The sequence below is a fragment of the Euprymna scolopes genome, chromosome 4, assembly GCF_053919585.1.
Source record: "Euprymna scolopes isolate OS-2025 chromosome 4, ASM5391958v1, whole genome shotgun sequence".
Taxonomy (NCBI): Eukaryota; Metazoa; Mollusca; class Cephalopoda; order Sepiida; family Sepiolidae; genus Euprymna; species Euprymna scolopes.
Window position 1 is genome coordinate 55,092,715 of NC_136485.1, and position 14,477 is coordinate 55,107,191.

Sequence of the window (14,477 nt, forward strand, 5' to 3'; positions counted from 1 at the left end):
GATATTCAGAAACACGTGAGCACACTCAACTATAATGTTTCTTTCATATTAATATGGCATCCTTTAAGTAGCTCGTTCTCTTTACGTAATAACTAATAACATTTGCGAGAAATTATGTATAGAACGATATATATATATATATATATATATATGTATATATATATATATATATATATAGAAACGTTGTATGTGTGTCTGTGTGTGTGAGTTCGATACTTATGGACTCCAAAACAACTGGGTGGATTTTATTTTAAATTTCACAAAAAAAACGTACGTTATGTGTTTGAGAGTGTTCTTAGATAGTTTTAGCATCGGAATGCCCCCGATAATTATACAAGAAAACAAAACAAAAAAGAAAATCGATACCAGAAAACAAAACATTAAAGAAGGAACAATTGGATCTTGACCAAAGTTAACCCTTTTTATATTGTCTAGCATCACATGCGCATATGAGAGGTTTGTGCCCAGCGTATAAAATCAACATTAGTTTATTTTGTACGACACTAGTGCGTTCGGAATAAATGTTTCTGCTTAGAGCACAATAGAACCATTATACTTGATTTTTGCATGTTAAACTTTAATCCAAACAAGTAAGGAGGCTAGGCAAATAAAATATACAGTATATTCATTTGATATGATAGGGGCGCGTTCGAAATTAATGTTTTGGTTTAGAGAAAAATTGAAGCATATTACTTTTGCATTTTAAAATTTTATTCTGGCCATTATATATAGAAATAATTTTGTTAAATCAGGTCCTCTACAGCTCAGTGTATTATGGACTAAGTCAGTGTAGGGAGGAGTGAGCAACTATCTAATGCTACACAACGATGGGTCCGCAAATATAGAGAGCATTCGATCGATTTTATTGCAAAATAGGCGATGTCCCCTATTTCGATGACAATAAAATATTGTAGGATAGTAAATTCGTTGATGCTTAATAAATCCCGGGCAAGATCGTTTCTACTAGTAAATGTATATTCCTTTCAAATAGATGCTAGAAGGATGTAGGTGAGGATTAACATATATAAAAGAACACGTTAAGTCGACTAATACATGCTAAGGTCCTTTTTTTTCAATTTGGACCCCTCAGCTGCTATTTTTACAGGCTAAAATTCCGCAAAACAACGGCCCACAGAAATTGCAATTATTTGACCATCCTCACGCTGATCTGCGTCCTGCGTCACTAAAAAGGTGCACTTTGAAAAACTAGAGATACACGGACAAACAGACATCGTTTAATAAATTAGATTACTCCGAGAATCTCTATAATATAAGAGGAACTTTACATATGTAAGTTCGTTCTCTATCGATTCCGAAACGGGCGGACAGTTTTTTTTATGAATGTTCTGAGAACGTTTTTGTAACAAGATGTATTCGATACGTATCGACCATCGATCTTTGAAAAAACCCTATGAAAGAAGGAACGGGCGATTTGGACTAAAGTTAGCACCTTATAGAGTGTAATATCCCAAAAGCATATGGAAGTTTTATTACCGCACAAGCGAAAGCCTCGGCATATAAAATCAATAGTAATTTTTTCATATGATAGGGGCTTATTCGAAATAAATGCTTCTGTTTAAAGCACAATTGAACCATAATACTTGACTTTTCATTGAAAATTAACATGTAAACCCTTATAACCGTACAAGCAGAAAGGTCAACCATGTAAAATCAACAGTAGGTCCGTTGATATATCAGACTATCGTTTGCAATGAATGTTCCTGTTTCGAGCACAACTGAATTCTAATACTTGACTTTTGTATTGTAACCTTCAATCCAAGCCGTTATATGGTTTAAAATGTATAAAATGAACAGTATGTTCTCTACAGTGCAATGTAGAGCACACTTTATCGTGGATTAAATCACTGCGGGGAGGCATGTGAATCTTCTTCTTGGTGTACCGCGAAGGGTTCTCAACTAAAGCAGGCACTCGATCGATTTGATTACAAAATGACTGGTTTAAACCGATTTTGATGACAATAAAAATATGAGAATGTTAAACATTTGATGATCATCATTCAATCCCAAGAAACATCGGATCTACTTGCTAGTGTAGTATAAGTAGACTTATTTTTCCTAGAAATATATTAGTATTAGACTAAGATAACTCTTTTCCAATGATAATGTTTGTTTTTAAACAATTAATCCTCACCTACATCCTTCTAGCATCTATTTAAAGGGGGATAAAATGGAGGCTTGGATTTTTAAAACAAAAAAAGTGGAATAATACAGTTGAGGAAGATGTGACTAACCGAATGATCGGATCAGGATATCAACTCTCTCATCTCGTCCAAAAAGAAAAAAAAAATTGGCCGAAATAGAACATTGCAAGTAAGAAGGATACATACTTCTCTGCGACTAGGACGAGTTTTATTAGTTAAAATTGCTTTTATGATGGCATTTAAATTCTAATTCCCTATATAGTTAGAGAAAAATCGATCCTTTTGATTAGAAATAAAATACTAACATAACAAATTACTTTCATTGTCAAAAGTCCATTTGCAACTAAATTTGGATATTTTTACATTATTATAACTTACAAAACGAATGTAAAAAACATATTATGAAAATAAATTTAGAATTACTTACAAGATAAATATGAAAAAAACATTTTATTTTAAACTTAAAAAGTATATTACAAATTATGAGAAAATCCTTAAATTTATCTTTTGCGTAACTCTTAGAATGTTATTGTAAATATATTATGTTAGATATGTAATTTTTGTGGTTTATATGTTGTTTAGAGCATGTGAACTTCCTCCAAGAAGTCCCACTTTCTGTTAAATTGTCTTCATTAGAATAAATATCTTTTTTAAGTTTTCATGGGATTCAGATCACAATTATTTGAAGGTCGGTTCATAAGAGAATCTTCAATAAAGTCATTTTCTTTGATGCAGAATTGAGTAAACTTTGATGCAGGACTTGGTGTGTTTGCTTTCACACAAACACACACATATATAGATGTGTGTGTACACACAGATATATATATATATATGCATCTATAGATGTATATATATATGTGTGTATATACATATATGCGTGTACACACACATACACACACACATATATATGTATACGTGTCAACATACATACATATATATATGTATATATGCATCTATATATGTATATATATGTATGTGTGTATACATATATGCGTGTACACATACGCACACTCACACATATATATATATATATATCATAGATCTACGAATTGTTAAAGACTTGTTATGAAGGCATTAAAATAAATATTTCTCTAGAAAATGATAGTATCTCATGGAATTCATTTTAATACCGTGTTAAATATATCCACGAGCGCATTACTAATCATTCCAGCTCATATTATGTTACTATCGCCACCTTGTTCGCGTTAAAATAATTGTATTCACTAATGTTGCTTACAAACATATACTCAAGCCCATCCATCTGGCCTATCAAGAGTGACAATTCTTTGCAAATTGCACTTTATTGAAATCAGTTTTCATGCGTCTTCTGCCAACTGCAATTTTTTTGCTAATGTTTTGTGATAAGAATAGTTTTCTTTATTCAATTTCTTATATTAACACACTTTTATTTTTTAATGAATTACGCCTTGTTTCACTTGATACAATACGAAATCCTGCGGCCTCAAATATGAACACACTCGACGGTTCTTATTAAGTTTGGTATGTGAAAAATATAGTTTCGATAAAGTTCTGAATGCAGGCAGAGCCATTTTTCTTTGCTAAATTCCCATTTCATAAATGTTCGCGTCTGGTCAAAAATCCCTTTTCAAATCCTTAGAAATTTGAAGCAAAGAATTGTTAATTTCTCTGATTATATAGTTCTAGTCAGCCATTGTTAGTTCGATTTCACTAAATTATACATTTTGCAGATAATTTTGCTATTTTGTTATAATTACTGAAAAATACGAAATATTAATCTGAATTGAAAATTGGGCTTTGATTGCTTTTACGCTTACTCTCTTTGCCTATTAGTACAACTTATTTTGTTTGTTAACACATATTAAAAATTTTATGTAAAATCCATAACTTTTTTGCACATAATCACTAGACGCAATCTCTTACTCTCCTTCTCTCCTTCTCTCTTCCTCTCTCTCTCTCTCTTTCTCTCTCACTCTGTTTGTATAACTGTGTGTGTACACGTCTAAGTGTAAAGTATATATACTTTCAATTTTCACTGAATTATTTTATGAAAATGGTAACAGTTAGTAATCTCAATAAAAATGAATGTACACTTTCAAACATATATACCTTAAATGCTGGTATATATGCTTATAAACCTACGCTTTTAAACTTTAAAGATTTCCATGTCCTTCCACTAACTTTTATACTTTTTAACCAAACCATATAAAAACATCTGCAACTTTGGCTTTGGTTTTTATAGCATAATGTTTTTCGCCTCTGAGTTGTTTGTTGAATTTCCTTTATTCGTCGAAACAGGTAAAATTCACTTATACTAAGCATAAGATACTATGAGTGGAATGTAATTGCTTTTTTAGTTTAGTATGTTTACTTCCGATATATATATATATATATATATATATATATATATATATATATATATGTGAGTGTGTGTGTGCGTATATATATGTATATGTAGATATATGTATATGTATAAATGCATATGTATATATACATATATGCATATATACATATATGTATATATGTATATATATGTGTGTGTATGCATATATATATGCATATATACATATATGTATATATGTATATATATATATGTGTGTGTATGCATATATATATATATGCATATATATAAATGTATACATGTATACAATATCGTCCAAAACTAAGGAACAAACTTTTAAAACCTAATATTTATTAGAAATAACAACTGTGAAAAGCTGTAATTTTGACAACTGGTAGTCGTTATCATCCATAATAAAATACTAAAATTTGAATCATTTGCAAAGGATAGAAAAAGAATAATACCAATTATTTATTTATTTTCAAAATAGGACGTCCAAAAGTAAGGGATAATATATTATCCGTAGTAGATTAAGTACGGACTAATAAATTGTAAAAGAAGGGCTGACATCTGGAGATTATATCTTAGTTATTGTCAGAATGTTGTTGAAGATACGTACTCCTATTCTAGTCGCCTTAGTAATCACAAAACGACAAATATTCGATCACTTCAAAACTGATTCCATTCATATTTAGTTTTACGTTAAAACTGTTTATGGAAACTTCCATTCACACAAAAAAAACATCAATGTGTCCCCGTATTTATACACATAGTTTATTCGATGTGCAAATGAAGTGGTAGTTGTTCCTCTTAGTGTTAAGAGCTCACTGACGCTTTAATTTCAAAAGAAAGAAAACGCGACTCGGAGGCTGTGGATATATAGCAGAATTGCTAGACGAATAATCAATAATATATTGCGACGATCACATAAAACATTTCGTGAATATAAGCAAAATAAAGAACGGTAAATATGTTTTTCTTTTTGTTGTCTGGCTAATGATTGCTACTTATATTTGATCAAAAGCAAACGCTTTTTATTCTTGTTTTCTCTTTAATCAGAAGGAAGTTCAATGAAAGGGAAATTGTTTTTCTGCGTTATATTTTTTATCGTGCTTTTCTTTATGTTAATGATTTCTTGGATAAAAGTGATTAGCTCGTTTATGGGCATATTCTTTTAAAAGCGGAGATATAAGGCAAGTCATTAACGAACTGACAAAAAAAAAGCGCTTCTACGTAATCACTCTATACAAATAATCACTCGGAAAACAAATGAAGTTTCTCGAAAAATCGATTCATATTTCATACGTTGTGCGCTTATTGAAAGCTACTTTAAATATAGCCATGAAACGTAATACGTCAATTACACAGTGAAACCTTCTTCAATAGTATTTTTAAGAAGATCTCGTACAGCGAATATCAAGAATCTCATTTGTATTTTGTTCAATTTGAAAGGAAGCTGATAGATACTATGGCGTACTTTACAGATGAATCCAGTATAGACAATAACGCAGCCATGTTTTTTTTTTTTTTTAACTTGGAGATTGCCGATTCTAAAAGGTAACGAGGTCACTCGAGGCCTATAATAGTCATAAGTCTTAAATTAAATTGAAAGCGGAAAGAAGACGAATCCCAAATATTGTTTGGCAAAGTTATAAACCAAGGTGGATTGATAGAAAATCGGCGCGCAGGAAGGAGACGGAGAAGGCTATTATGGATCCGTGCATACTGTTAATAGAAATGTAGATATCGTGTCTATTTATTATCTAAAATAGAAATTATGATGATGATGATGAGGAGGAGGAGGAGGAGGCTTATTATGATGCACATAATGGTAACGGTGGTGGTGATGATGATGATGATCATCATCAGCAGCATTGTTATGATGCACATTGTGGTAACGGTAATATTGATGATGATGATGATGATGATGATGATGATGATGATGATGATGATGATGATGATGATGACGACGATGATGATGATGATGATGATGATGATGATGTGGTGGGGGTCATTGTTATGATGCACATGACGATAATGGCAATTATGATGATGATGATGATGATGATGATGATGATGATGATGATTGGGCTGAAAGTGGAGAACATTGTGAAAGTTGTAAAACGACAATGCCTTAACAGGCTAGAAGTCGGTCAGAGCACTTTTCTTCTTGTCTTCAGAAAGTATAAAATAGACATCGTAATCTAGTGTGAAGTTTTTTTTCTTCCTTTGACATATCTCTCACGGAAGAGTCTTTGAAAACAATCAGGAAATAAGTTTTATTGTATTTTCCTCGGAAAAACTAAAGAATAATTTCTTCGTTAGTGTTTCAATATTTTTTTTTTATCAAATTATATTTTCATAACAGAAATAATATATTTTTCATGGAAAAATTTATCAATGTTTTCACAACAAAAATCACGTAGCGTTTGTTCGAAATTCTTTGCCCTTTTCCCTGAACTATAAGGAGATTTTCAGCGATCGGACAGTCCATATTTGTAAATATTTCATTGCAGTGACGCGATTTTTGTGAATGTCAAGACATGCATGTATAGTCCTGGCTGTCCTACTGGCGCTTAAATAATAAAAAAAAAACAGTCAGTCGACTTCTCCGAGGGGTAATATAAAGCGCGCAGGCTACGACCTCAGTGAGAGTGGATTCTCATTCTGGCCGGCTAGAGAGGATTGACGGGAACCGTAAAAGCTGTAGTTGGACGAAATTGCCATTTGGCAAGCAATCAAAATAACTGTTTCCTCGAAAAATGTGTATTTGGAGAAATCGTCGTTGAAACGAGTGTCGCGATAAACTCCACAACGTACGATTCACAACAACGTTTGTTTGTTAAGGGCGTTCCATACGAGGGTCATTACCCTGGCTTTACTAGCACCTTTCCCTCGCCATTATTCACCGAAACACTCGTATTTTAACAGCACTTTATCAAACGTATTACTTGCAGACTAAATATTTTAATGGCTGTTATTTATAGTTGTTTATTGCATAAATAATAACTCTTTTGTTACAAAATATTTTATTTTGTTTTTATTTAAGCAGAGAAAAGATATGTGAATTAATAATATGATGCACAAATCAAATACATTTATCGTATAAAACCCTGAAATTGGCAATCGTATTATTTACAGTCTATTTTTCGCAGAATGATAACCTTTTCTGATGGCTATTATATTTTCTTATGATGATAATTTTTTTTCTTTTTTGTAGGTAAGTGTTTGTTACATGTTACTTGAAATCACGCGAAACTTAGTCGAAATTACTGAAAGGTAAGTAGTTTATTTATACCTATATACCACTTCTAATATTTATTTATGCAAAGATTCTTTAACTGTTCGGAATTATGTAGGTTCCTGATTTACTTATTTGGACTATTTAGATTACACTTTTTCGCCTCGTTTACATACCAACGTTTCGACCGATGTTCTCTTTGGTATTCTTCGGGTTCATCGTTTTCGGCTTGAGAATTGTTCTTCAATCCTTTATTAACAGAATAAAAAATTATTGATCCCCCGACGAAAGGAGGGTGGGCTTATAAATTTACCCTTGTCCAGTTCTCGGGGCGCCCATTCATCTGGCCGCAATTTTCTCAATAACTATACCTTGGAATTCTTTTGATATTTAGCACAAACATTAAACATGATATGAGTAAAAAAGTAAGAGGAGGAATTTTCCGGAAAAACTCAGATTGCCCCACCCTATAGGTGCCTTTCCTGCTAAAATGGCTAAAATTGACACTTGTGCTTATTAAAAAAATTTGATGCCTTGGATTTTTATAAAACTTTCTGAAAAGGTTTAACTAACTGATTTTTGTATAATTCTGTTTGTCTATACTTCGCAATAATTCTTGGGTCTGCCCCAGGGGTTCTTTTAGGGCTAAATTAAACACTATTTTGGCGACTATTTTACTATATTTTTCCAAAATTTTCTGTGTATCTCTATTTAGCAGTTTTACATGGTGCTGAACTCAAGTTAAAATATGTAAAGACCTTGGGATTTTGGGGGCTAAATAATGGGGGGGGGGAGGGGCAAATAATGGACTAAAGTTTACATATGTAAAGGCATAAAACTGCACCGTTTATTCATTTTCACCGGGATGTGACGTCCCCTGAAGACTTTTTGGGCTAAATGGGGGGGGGGGCAAATGCTGAACTTAGTCATTATTTTACGTCTCGTTCACTCTTCGCTTACGGGGGGGGGGCATGCATGCTTCACTTTTTTTTTAAATTGGGACAATTCAGCTTTATCAAACGTATACTCAAAACTGAACCAACATTATTATTAGCTCAGTCTACGTGTTGCCATTCGCTGACAGAGGGTAGACAAGATGAATTGAATTATCCGAAAATATTTACTACTAGACTGTAAACCTCATTTACTTGAACTATGATATCTATAGAGAATTTCTGTTCTTAGCACTGTACCTAATCTAAAAGGGTAGATTGTTCTCGATCTGACAGCCATGGCCGGTTACACTTCTTAATATCAATGTTATTCTTAGTGTTCATCATCTGTATTGACGGTTGAAACTTAACAATCTAAAAAACAAAAACTATCAATAAGAAGTAAGTGTTAAACAACGCATTTAATCGTTACGCCACGACTTTTATTTATTAATCCGAAATCGCTAAAAGCTAAGCTTTATTTAACGACGCATATTAATTCCAATATTTTTATGTTTGTTTTGTTGGCAAACAATGCATAAATATTTAGTAGGCGCCAGATTAATCGGTTCTCATTCTGTTCGTTTCTTATCAATACGCAACGAGCAAACAGAGCTGCATCCGGAAAAATAAAACACAAATCAATAATCGATATAAAACGCGAGAACAAGTGTCTTATCTACCAGCATAATTCTGAAATTAAAATATTTCTATCATTGTGAAATATCGATCGAAGAAACAGCACTCACATGAACGGTTCCGCAAATTTTCACTCGCTGAAGAGGTTGGAATCGTGTACAAAAATACTTATGCTGAAATTCGAATACAATTACCATTGTTTTTCATTCCTTCTTTTAGAATCGCAAAAACAAACGCTATCAGGTCTCCTTAACAACAAAGAAAACAAGTCATACCTACGTCAATTTCTTTTTAAGCTCCAGTCTTTATCAGAGTGACTAATAAAATGCTATTTATATAGTTGTGTTTTTTTTGTTTTTTGTTTTTGAAAAAAAATTCACTTTTTACTCTTTGTAAAAACAGCTTTGAACCCGACTTATTAATCTACAGTTTCTACGAATTTCATAGGGAGGCGGTTGCTACAGGTGAGAGAATCCGATTTTAACTCCAAACAGAAAACTGATTTTATTTTACTAATAAAATAAATACCTATTAGATACGTTTGAAGCCAAAACTACACATTATTACAAAATAAAAAATATATTTATTTTGTTTGAAATTATATTGAAATTAATATATATATTTCGAAGATACACTTCATCACCAATATGTCTTTCTTTTCTTTTGTCATGTTGTTGTTGGAGCATGGAATCAGTAGAAATCCATTTGGTGTTTTTACTATAGTCTTTTCAAATGTCGGAACGGTGCGTTGGTCACGCCAAATTCATGTTAGGGGTTATGTTCCTTGACAGAAGCGCTGGTTGGGTTTGTATAAAAAAACGTATTAGATACGTTTGAAGTCCAAACAACGAATTATTACAAAATAAAGACATTTATTTTATTTGAAATTTATATTATAATTTATAAATATAAGAATTTCAATAGTAATTTCAAACAAAATAAATACCTTTAATCATATATATATATATATATATATATATATATATATATATATATATATATATATATATTAAATTGTGATTCAATGAATTTACAAAAAACTCTCGTTGAAATGAAATGAGTGATTGAGTTTCATATCAAAGAATTTTTATTATTCTAAGCAAGACAAAGAATGCTTTAGAAAATTAATCTCCTTAACCTATAGGGTTTCTATGTCTACCATCTCATCAGAGGAGAGAAACTATTAGCAAATACTTATAAAGGTATCCACCCTATTTGCTAAAATCAGTGCGACATGGAATGTCAAAGTCAAACTAATAAATTTATCAGCAGTCCTTTGGGGTTTTCAGGACTTCTGATAAATTTATTATTTTGACTTTGACTTTCCATGACTCACTGACTTTAGTAAATAGGGTATTATAGGATATATAGTTTATCGGTAAGTGGCAATAGTCACAGGAAATTGAATTTGGGACGATTTTCAATGGTAGCTCCTGTGAAATATTTAACCCTTATTGAAACGCATGTGTGTGTTCGGTTTAACACATATACAATATTTGACTTCATATACATACATACATACATACATACATACATAAAGAAGGCTTCCTTTAGTTTTGACATACTATATATATCCACAGTAAGAGTGCCTCCTCGTTAAATTTTTGTGGCAAGAGTTGCGTAATCTCCAACCAGACCTCTCCTGAGTCGACATTGTTTTATACCAGCGGCAAGTGGAGGTTAAGGACGACTGGAAACAATGCCGAGATAAGCAGAAAACCCATACAGCGCCTAGAATTCCCAAATGGTCACCCATCTGGTACTTGTCAGGATCAACGTTGTTTAAGTTAGGTGATCTGAGGAGAACCGGGGTGTCAATGTGATTATGCCTTATACATGCATGCATGCATACATGCATACATGCATACCTACATATATCTACCATATTATAACATATCTTGAATTTAAAACGGTAGAAAACCACCCAAATGGCGAGTCATCGTAGCCCATTAGTAGAGCACCAAACTGCGGATGCACGTGGTATGTGTTCGACCCTCTTTATAAGCCATGCTGATGAGGGCTGAGAGCTAGAAACATGCATTATGCACACAACTGTATTTAATAAAAAAAATAAATAAAAGTATCTCCCATAAAAATAAAGGTGACGCATTCATATATGTGTGTGTGTGTGTGTGTGTGTGTGTGTGTGCGTGTGTGTGTGTGTCTGTGTGTGTGTGTGAATTATTAAAAAAAAACTGTTAGCGCTTTAGAAAACGCTAAGGTGGCGAAACAAAATAACACCATTTCGAAGCTGTTAATATCGCTAAAAAAAACAACAACAAATATCAGATATATACAAATGAACAGAGAGGGAGAGGGGGAAGATCTTAAGTTTCTTATATCAATTAAACAATTACATGTTTTCTGAAATATGTATCTTACGTAAATAGAAAAAGAAATAGTTTGCGTGTACATCGTCTTATAAAGGTTTCTTAACCTGTTAAATAGTAATACAAAAAAGGGGCCACGTAAGTGATCAACAAAAACATGCTAAGGATATAGTTTGTAATAAATTCAATATTTACATCTATTTAAAGTGTATTGCCTTTGTTTTATAATATATTTTAGGGAGGTAACATGATGCACCAACGATACTGTGTGCGATCAAAAATACGTAAAAATACACATACAAACTTCTGTATAGTAACGTCTACATGTAAGGGCACTTTCTAGACCGTACTTGCCTAATATACTACCTAGCTGCACTCATGTATTGGGCAATGATGAAGTAAACTTTTAAAATAGACACATAAACTTTATGCAATCATATAATATATATATTTATATATATATATATATATATATATATATATATATGCATACATCATACATGTATATGTGTGTGTGTGAATGTGTGAATGTGTGAAATTAAAGTGCACGACATATAATAAAATAAAATTCAGTAGAGAATTTTTTACTTTTTGAGACTAAGATTAGTTGAACCGAGCGCATCCAGTAGAGCTTTTATTTATATTATATTTTACGATGTAAATGTTATATTATATTTTATTTATATATGTATCCTATTATTTAATTTTTCTGATTACCTATTATACACAGAGAGCGACAAATATGTATACATAGAAAAAGACAGAGACAAAGGAAGACGAAGAGACATACATACTTACATACATACATACATACATACATACATACATACTGATGTGTGTATATATTCAGTTATATGTAAACCAGCTTATAGAATATTTGAATAAGTAAACAAAATACTAGTAGAAATATTGAGACTCGGCAGATTATTTAAACTGAAGTATTGGATTTCGGCCGATAATTATGATCAAATATATTAAGTTAATAAAAAGCTGCAGCTAACAGAAGAACATGGAGGATGTGTATGCAGTGGGCTTAGGTGGTAAGACAGGAGAGAACCAGAGGGTAAAAACGGAGGTTAAGCTACACGTATTAGTTAAGAGTTGATTGAAAAGTAAGCAAATTATCCTATGTATCTATAAAAATGCATATAAAAATAATTTAGAAACACTAATGTTCTTCTAATAAAAGGAGGTTATTAGCAGAAAGCATCAAGCGTCGGACATGTTGAGTGTTCGCATGTCGGCGTGGATGCATTCGGTAAATTTAACAACACGTGAAACAACGAAACAGCGTATTCTAGAGGATTCTCTTGACCCTTCTCTCTCTTATATATATATATATATATATATATATATATATATATATATATATATATGTGTGTGTGTGTGTGTGCGTGTTTGTATGCATGTATTTAAGGATATATATGTGTGTTTATATATATATATATATATATATATATACACGCACACACACACACACACACTCGCACACAATGTGCGTCTCTCTACCATTTCTGTGTGTTTGTGTGTATATGCTTTTGAAAGCAAGCATACCATCAAATGAATCCATGATTACACACAGTTGTCTTAGATGAGAAGTCCTCTAATTGTTCTTTTGTGATGAGAGCCTGTCCTAACAGCAAATCAGTCCTTTGGAAATACCTGACGATAAAACAAATAAATCCTTTAAGTACTGCCTAAAAGATACCATAAAAAGAATCGTATAATCTTCAATGGCCGTGGAAAAGACGCTTTCCTTAGAGTTAAATGGGAGATAATCACCATGAAACTATGGACACTATCAAGAATCAAGGAATGCGTCATGGCGGACTAAAACCGACTGCAATAAAATATGCCTCTTATTTATTTATGTCATCCCAGAGCTGTAATAAACTTCTCAACTGGGAACTATATAATCATGGCTGTCTTTGCAATCGCTGGTGTGTCCTCCTACATGAGCTACCGCGAAATAAACATGCTCTCATTATAAATGTGAGCTCTGCTATATATGATAAATTAGTCAACTTAATCCGTGCTTCTTACATGAAATTAGAATAAATGTCATTGTAATCGTTACACAACGTAATAAAACACTTGATTACAGTTGGTCAAATATTGGGCGCACATTTAAATCGCTCTCTGGATGTAAAAGCTACACTCGGATATATTCAAGAACAAAATGTGGCCTGCAAAATGTAACACGGAAAACTGTGACTCTCTTTCTCCGGTAGAACTCTCCCAAAGAAATCGCAAACTCATACTAGCTGTTCACGTGTTGCTCATTGGGGAAGAACAATAATTTTATCTATCCGTCAATTAACAATGTTTACATTGGCGTATGCATCGAGATTTGTGTTACATTCTACAGTTGGGCGTGATTGTACAGTGATTCGACTATCAACTTTACGGTCCAGTTTTTATCCGGATTTGATTATCATGACCGAAATAACTAGTGGAAGTTTGCAATTTCTTTACTAGAGCCCTACTATTGAAAGGTAAAATTAGGGAGTCAGTCGGCGTCATGGTGGTTGCCTCCTTTAATTTTATGTAAGAGATGACAAGAACAAACCAAAACCCTAGAACATTAGGATACGATCCTCAAAGGGAATTAGACTAAGAATCCAGTACTATTTATAAAGAATATTGGTCCCAAATACGCACAGACATACATAAGTATTTCGTTGATTTTTTTTTTCTAATACAGGGTGACCAAATAAAACGGGCCCCAACACCAATTAGTAATGTAATGTTTTGTCCGAATGAAATGAAACTTTGGTTATAACTAGTTATAATAATAATATTCAAAACATGACATCAAACACAATGGTCTTTGGCCTTTTTTTTCTCCGTTCT